This window comes from Pieris rapae, chromosome 11 (assembly GCF_905147795.1).
Source record: "Pieris rapae chromosome 11, ilPieRapa1.1, whole genome shotgun sequence".
Taxonomy (NCBI): domain Eukaryota; kingdom Metazoa; phylum Arthropoda; class Insecta; order Lepidoptera; family Pieridae; genus Pieris; species Pieris rapae.
In genome coordinates this window covers 346,046-354,446 of record NC_059519.1, presented here as the reverse complement: position 1 = coordinate 354,446, position 8,401 = coordinate 346,046, and positions in this window count along the sequence as shown.

Genomic DNA, 8,401 nt, shown 5'->3' with positions numbered 1-8,401 from the left:
AGCCATATTTTGTTTCCGCAATATTTTCATTAATTTCCTTTATATTTTTATTGTGAAATACTTAATTTGAATAAAACTATGGATGTTTTTAATTATTAAGTTCGTTGTATAATCTATGTTGTAATTTTGTTCCAGATTACTTGATTTAATATATACATAATAGATTATGGACCACGTGACGTATAAGGTTCAGAAATATATTATTTTTAAGTCTTTCTACAAAAAGTAATAATTCGACAATTGTCAAATTTATACATGTGTATTTAGCAGGTAAGCTGTGTATTAGCTATTGTGTGTATTAGCTAACTAAAAATCATATTAATTTAGAACTTCTGGCGCCATCTATGTGTCTTTTTCAACCCACCTAGAATTTTCGGGAACGCTTTAATTAATGCTATAATAATAATATAGTCATTTATTCAGATCAACTTTTTAGGTAAACATATAAACATAGATTACATTAAACCAAGTATAAGAAGGTTAAGAAAAAAAACTAATATAAAAGTATCTTGTTGTTTTTTGTAGATCTGTTTGTCGGCAAAGGCCTCCTCCAATCTTTTCCATTCATACCTTTCTTGGGCTACTCTGTTCCACATCACTCGTCTGATGTCGTCTTCCCGCCATTTTTATGGTCTTCCTCTACTCCTTTTGCCTTCCCTATGGTACCATCGTGTGAAAATTTTACTTTTAATTACTGCTATTGGGAGAAATATATGTGAAATATTTATGCTTTATAGATTGTAGTCGAAAAATCCTAGTACCTAGTGCAAAGCGAAATTAGAATTTAGAAAATAAAAGCAATTAACTTCTAAAGTTCTTACTTTCAAACATCAACAATAATACTTGCATTTGAAGTATTATTTATATTCACCGAATCGTTATCAGAATAAAAGTAACAATTATAATTCAACCCGTAATGAATCTCTCTCACATTTAATAACAGCGTTCATTGTTTCGTTTCGTAAATATCAAAGTTAGTTAACAATGGAAATATAAAAATCGTGTCTGAAAGCGAGGACATTACTGCAAACAAACGAATGGCCCGTTTGTGCCAAACAGCCAATTTCAAGGAACACAACATTACAAACTTCAAAAGTCATTATTTATACTTTAAAATATTTCCAACTAACTTCAGTGAGCTTTGCATGTGGATGTTGTCTCGGGAGGAAAGTTTGTGTGTGATTTCCTCTTAAATCTCTGCTATAACAATTTTATATAAAAAAGGAGATATTATCATTTTCTTAAATTTTGATTTCTATATCATAAAAAAGAGGCAAAGTAGCATATGAAACACACAAAAGGATAGTGTTCCCCACCCATGGACACCCGTTTTAGTGGGTGCGTTGCCGGCCTTTATCTGTATTCGTTGTATGGATGTAACTTTACAGGCATGTAATCAGCCTTATGACACACGATTGAGGCGTGATGGTTGTCCTAATTACTCAATTATCCTATCCTCAGATTATTATCAAGCAGAGGCATAATTTTGTTTATGTTGCTTCAGCAGGTATATAAGGCAATGACTCTTAAAAGCCGCTGGATTTTCAATGTACAGGTACAACTGATTTTCTAATATTTACTTTATACTCTGAATATTCAATGTGTTTTATACGCATTTTTCAATTTAAAGGATATCGTAAACATGTAATTAATTGAGTAACCAATTTTTCAATGCAAGCAAATGAGGTAAAATTAGTCTAACTACTAAATATCATGTAGATATAATTCTCGTCAAATAATAAATTGCATTCTGTAATATGATTATGAATCATTTGTATTTAACATATTGCAACAACTAAAATATCACTAATTATGTTCAGCCGGTTTCGGCTTTCAGTGTTTCTTTTTTGTAATAATGTTACAAAGGTATGCTAATTGTTTTTGATATGGGCACGACAGATTTTGGTTTTGATTAACTTGATTTGTGAGAAATATACACATTTCACTTTATAAGTATATCTATTATATAGAATAAGAGCGTTCTGAGATAGGAGATATATTGATAGTCTTGTATAATTGTATACCTATGTGTATACAAATGCTAGCTTAATATAAAACTGTGCCAATAAAAAATATCTAAAGTTATTTTTAGACTTATTTCTCGCATTTAGCTTTAATTAGCTAGAATTGTGTAGCAAATAGCATCTGCTCATAGTTTTTAAAAAACAGGGACTAACGATTTAAAGCTACCGTCATCAAATTAATCGTGGTTCAATAATCATCAGTACGTCAAGCGTGAAGAAATCGCTCTGAAACGAGCTGAATTCACACTACACGTTAGGCCTAATTGAACGGAAATCCTTTTGTGGAGACGGCCCGTTAAAGCCGAATATGTTGCCTTCTTGTTTTTAAAAGTCTTTTAATTTCTCTTTAGTTGGCTCAAGCGAATGCAGGTTTGCCTTTTTTGTTACATATTTACTTATAAAATGAAACAAACTTGTATGGTAAAGTCAATTACGGTACTAGTAACGGTAAGTAATTACGGTTATGTAAAGTTAGTAATTCTTTTTTGGGAAAAGGGATAGTCTTCTTTAATAAAATCCCAGAGGCTCTTTTATCTCTGCCTTTTAATAAATTTAAGAAATGTATTAAAGAAAAGCTGTGTAAAAAGGCTTACTATAAAGTTATTGATTATCAAGTTGATAAAAGGGCCTGGGACTAATGCTGGGCAGGCTACCTCTAATTAATTTGTGTATTTGTTTTAAATATTGTTTGATGATTTGCTTTTTTAAAAGAGTACCGAGAGTTTTTTACGCCGGCTTTTTCTCTCGGCCTACACCCTCTGTCTTTGCCGATGAGTAGGGATGCCTACAAGTTCGAATTGATTGACGTGGAATAAGTGATACCTAGATGATCTTATGTTCCAAAATAAACGTATTTTTTATTTATTTTTTTACGGTAAAATATGAATTATTTCTATTGCGTCACATTATAATAATTTTAAAAAGACAGTCAGACACAGAACATTATTTTTGTCTTCAATTATATTAAACTCATTTTTGTTACTTTAATATTAAACTCCATTATATATTTTTTTCGCAAATTACCTCTGTATTTGTTACGAGAATAAATCTCAAAGAAAATAAATGTATCTGAAAACATTTTACGTATTTCTATATAGGATAGCGTGACTTCCAAATTAATCGCGTGATGATATTTGAATGCCAGTCGTCGGAAGAAAATACATACCACACACTATGCCCAATTCAATTTTATTTAGCCAATTACATAACGAACAATTAGTGGACGTAATTCACATACAGAACATAAATAAATATTAATTTAACAATAAATTAGATCAATCTAAATTGCTTCGACACTTTATTTCAGACCCTACCATTGCTCCACGCTGTCCAAGGCTTCCACACTCTTGGGGCTTCGCTTTACGCGTTCCATAGAGCGGGAGTCAAGTGCTAAGCTGCTGAAGGATTCCACGCTCTTTGGGCTACGTTTAAATCTTTCCACGCTGTCAAACGTTCCTTCTTGGCTCAGATCTGCTACACCGCGTGGACGGCGAACACCTATCGCTTGCCAAGGTTTAATCCTTGCATTAGGATTCCAGTTTGGTATTATAACAGGTTTTGGTTTCGGTAAACCCGGTATGTGAAAATCTCCAGCACAATATCCAATTATTGCAAATAACAGAAACGCGAAAATTATTTTTTGTTGCATTTTGACGAGTACCTTCTTCTTGTTACTAAAATACACTAAAAGTATCAAGATTAGGAAGCAGTATTTATAAGTGAAATAGGTACTTAACCGAACTGAGTTGACCTGATATAAGTCATAAGTTACGCAGATAATCAGGGAAAGAACCAACTACGTTGATAAGAAATTGTGTTGGTTTGGGTCAGAGGGTACAATTTCGCTGTTAGGTGATCATATTTTCTAACCTACATTTATTTAGTTCTTATTTTATTGGATATTAAACATATGCATACCATGTTTTAATCAGGAGTTCTGATGCGTCATGTGGTTGAACATATTATTAAAAAAGTGCGTGCGTATAAAGTGCCAGAAGTGAAACTTCTTTGTAAATTAAATATTACTAAGGTATAAGGCCCAGTAGATGATCATGTACCAGTATATAATTAGTTCATGTATATGTATATCTATATTTACACTGTAGGTATACGTGCTAATAATAAATGAATAAAAAATGGGCGTTTACTGCACAAGTCGTTATGCGACAGAATCTTCATCTAAAGTTCTAGTATGTAACTACTAAACGAATGCATCAACCAATAGTTTAATAGTTTAACACAAATCTGACAAATTCTACTTACTGATTAACTGATAAACCTTTTTCATTGGTAAATTCAGCCTGTATTTTTGAAACCAATTAGGTATTTGTCTGTAGTAATCAATCCGAGCCGCCCATTCACAAGGTTAAAAATATTATATGCTTATAAAATAATGCGATAGAAGCATCAGTGTCGCTACTTTTGAAGTCTAGGCCTCAGATTTATGAAGCTGTTTCATTATCATTTGTCAATCTACAATCAAGTAGTTGATCAGCCTCTTGTGCTTGGCACATGCCGGCTTCCTCACAATGTTTCCTTTACCGTTCGAGCGAATGTTAAATGCAATAATAGAAATAAAAGAAAGTCCATTGGTGCACAGCCGGCCAACCAACCTACGACCTCAATGAGAGGACGAAAGTTGCACGCTGAAGCCACTAAGCCAACACTGCCCCTAATGTTAATAAATTAATGCAATATCTATAAATACATATATAGTATATCAACAGAAACCTAGTGAATAATGTATTTAAATAATAAAATTGCCTATGAATTAGATATGAATAATTGATTATTATTAGAAATTATCACCGCTAAGGTCAACGCCCAGGGTACTTCACCGCATTCAATAAATAAAATAACATATTCAGCTGGTAACATATTACAAAACACGTTCTTAGATTACAGATTCCAATATTTTTCCTCATATTAGTCAGAACTTAGGGTAAGAACCGGGTTCCATTTGTCTTCATATAAAAGGCAAAAGTTCGCAGTTAACTTCAGTCTTAAATTGGACGTCTTATAAACATTATTAAAATGATTAAGCTATTAACCGCAACATTACTTCTAGCCGTATTCTTGGCTGAAGTAAGTGCGCAACGGTTTATTTTGCCAACATATCGTCCACCGCCACGCAGACCTGTCATCATCAGAACAGTCCGCGACACGGAGAGGGAACAACCGAAATGGCTGTACCAAGGAGACATACCAAGAGCACCAGCGACGGGAGATCATCCGGTGCTGCCACACTACATCGATGACGTCAAAATTGATCCGAACAGACGATATGTCAGAAGCTTGGATTCACCGAGTGCTAAGCGCTATGGTAGAAGCGTCGGTTCCTCCGGCACTGATGACGCCCAGCCCGAACTCAAGCGTGATGCGAGGAGCATAAAACCATTTAACCCAATAACAAAGAAACCTGGTCCCATCGACCCCTTCCACCCTCGTCCTGGTCGTCAACGCCCAATTTATGTTGCCTGAAAGTATTCGGATGTGTTTTGTGGAGGTATAATAAATGATTGGAAAATTTATTTTCTTTTGTTTGTTTAAAGGATTCATTCCTTTTTCTCTACTCGAAAATCTTTTGCTTCTATTTCTAAGAGGTAAATACACTAATTCTAGATGAGAACCGAGACTGAAACTTTATGATTATTGTATTAGCGTAAGATGTCGTGTCGAAACTTACCGCGCTCAAATCTCTTGTGATATGAACAGAAGCTTAGTGTTCAGTTTCGATTCTAGTCTACGAAATTTGATAGTAATTAGTAACAATGGTAAGCGCATAGATTGTGCCTTTATTATAATCTGGAAGTTGTTTTATTATTCAAGACTCATAATGTAGGAATAATAATAATCAAGCTTTTTTGTTACATAAAAATACAAACACATATATATGACACCACGTCTTGAACAGTAAGTATTATATGTGAGGGTCCACACAATGAAATCAAGAAGACACTTATATTTTTTTTTGTTAGCTTGAATACCCACTAGAACAAGAATAATTCCAGAACATTTATTCGATTCAACACACTGAAAAATCTAAGAATATCCGAGACCTAAATAATAACATAATACTAAACTAATTAGAACAAGTGCGGAAAAGGTCGCGCCTAGCCCGCGACAGACGAGTGGACGATGGAGGAGGCCTAACCCAACGTTGGACAAACCAAAACCTGACAATGCAAGCATATGATCGTTTCTAAATGTAACATTGCATTTTACCTACTGTTAATGTTATTTTTTAAGGATCCAAATAAATGAAACATCAATGTTTCAAATGGATTTTTTTTAAAGGCTATTATTATCATTATGGACCCCAGGCGTAAAAGCCGCCTTCAAAAGCATTGCACAATATTCTATTTTTCGTCTGTCTATCTGACATAAAGCCACCTTCTCAATCTGGTGCCTCGTGGCCCCGGCCATTTCACCAGTCTTTGTGTCGATCTTTGTTCTTTTTCGGGTAACTATTTTTTGCCTTTTGCTTGCTAAGTTTTCTTTGTCCATTATTGTCTGTGTTGTCTGTCTGTTTAGTTTTTTTTAAATTAAACGTCCAACGATCTGGCAACCATAGGCCCATGTCTAGGCAAGATTTCTGCATCCATAACAATCTCTTTGGTGCGCAACGGTAACTGAGATTTAAAAAGTTCCTTATGCACCCTATATCAATAACTGAACTCAACTCTGCAATTCATTCAGAATTCATATTCATAATATCTAGCTATTTTAATTATAAAGAAACAAATTTGCGATCGTCAGCGTAATTAATATTATGCGAAAACAATTGCTGTGCGATTTCAGCATTGATGACTGATTATGAGTCGTAGGCAGGTTTGGCGGGAAGTCCCTTGAAATGATGCGGCGTATAATATCGTGGGTATTTTTTTTAAGAAACGAAAAATCATTATTTTAATTTATTTATTTTCTATGTTATCATTGCAAATAGTAATTCGCAAATAATTGCTAAAATTAATAAATATTAAGACAAAACAAGAACTAGTAACACAACTTCTTTTAATTATCTTAATATTTGGACAAATAAAACGATATTACAATTATTTATCTATTAAATAATACTATAACTTATGAAAAATTATTGATTTTATAATCAAACGTTTTATCTTATACAACTTAAGTAACATGACATCAAACATTTTTGAACTCAAAAACTGTTAATTTCGTTACCGCATATGGGGATTTCATTAAAAATATTTTGAAACAAATAATATAATATGTTGGAATTTCATGTCAAATTTAATACAAGCTTCATACTGACACGAAGGTTGCTACGTATTGTAAGTTGTAGTTTTAATTAAAATACTCGTATATGAAAATTAGACGCAAATTTTTAATAAGCATAGTCAGAGAAATAAAATGTGTTACTAACTGAACACACACACAGAATATAACAATAATCAAAGAATAATAAATAAAATGAACAAGAATCACTACATAGTATAAAACAAGGTCGCTTTCTCTGTCCCTATGTCCATTTGTATGGTTAAATCTTTGAAACTACGCAACGGATTTTGATGCGGTTTTTTTTAAATAGATAGAGTGATTTAAGAGAAAGGTTTATATGTATAATAACATCCATTAAATAGTGGAGAAGTACTGTTATTTTTGAGGTTTCTAATGTGATGTCCTAAATAATTACATTTATTCCACTTACATTGCAAACGCAGGCTGAACCCTACGAGTTTTCTATACTAATATTATAAAGAGGAAAGGTTTGATTTTTTGTTTGTTTGTTTGTATGAATTGAATAGGCTCCGAAACTACTTGGCAGATTTGAAAAATTCTTTCACTGTTGGAAAGCTACATCATTCCTGAGTGACATAGGCTATATTTCATTTTCAAAAAAATAGGCATCCTTACTAAAATTACGATAACATTAACATTTGTTTATTATTTGATACAATTCTAACAGATGGCGCTGAGTTAAAGGTAGTAGTTTGGCAAGACGACGTTTGCCAGGTCAGCTAGTATCAAAATAATGTACTAAGTATTGTACACATTGAAAAGGTCTACAGAAAAGTCCGTGATGGTATATGTCTATCTCTATGGATCCAACTGGATCAATAAAAATGGAAAATGGATATAAATGGATAACCAACATTTTTATATACAACGTTCACAGATTTTCTGTAGTGTATTTAGTATCAGCATTGCACCCGTGCGAAGCTAGGGCGGGTTAGAGATAACTTTTTTTTTTTAAGAACAAGGACGTTTTAACTATGTAATGCTTGTATGCTGTAGTTTTAATTGGCACTGGCTAAGCATTATGCTGAGGAGCAAAGTGTTCCACAGCGCTGGTCATTCTGTCAGAGACCACAGCAGATGGTGTTATAGGTTAATATATTTATTTGCATATTTTT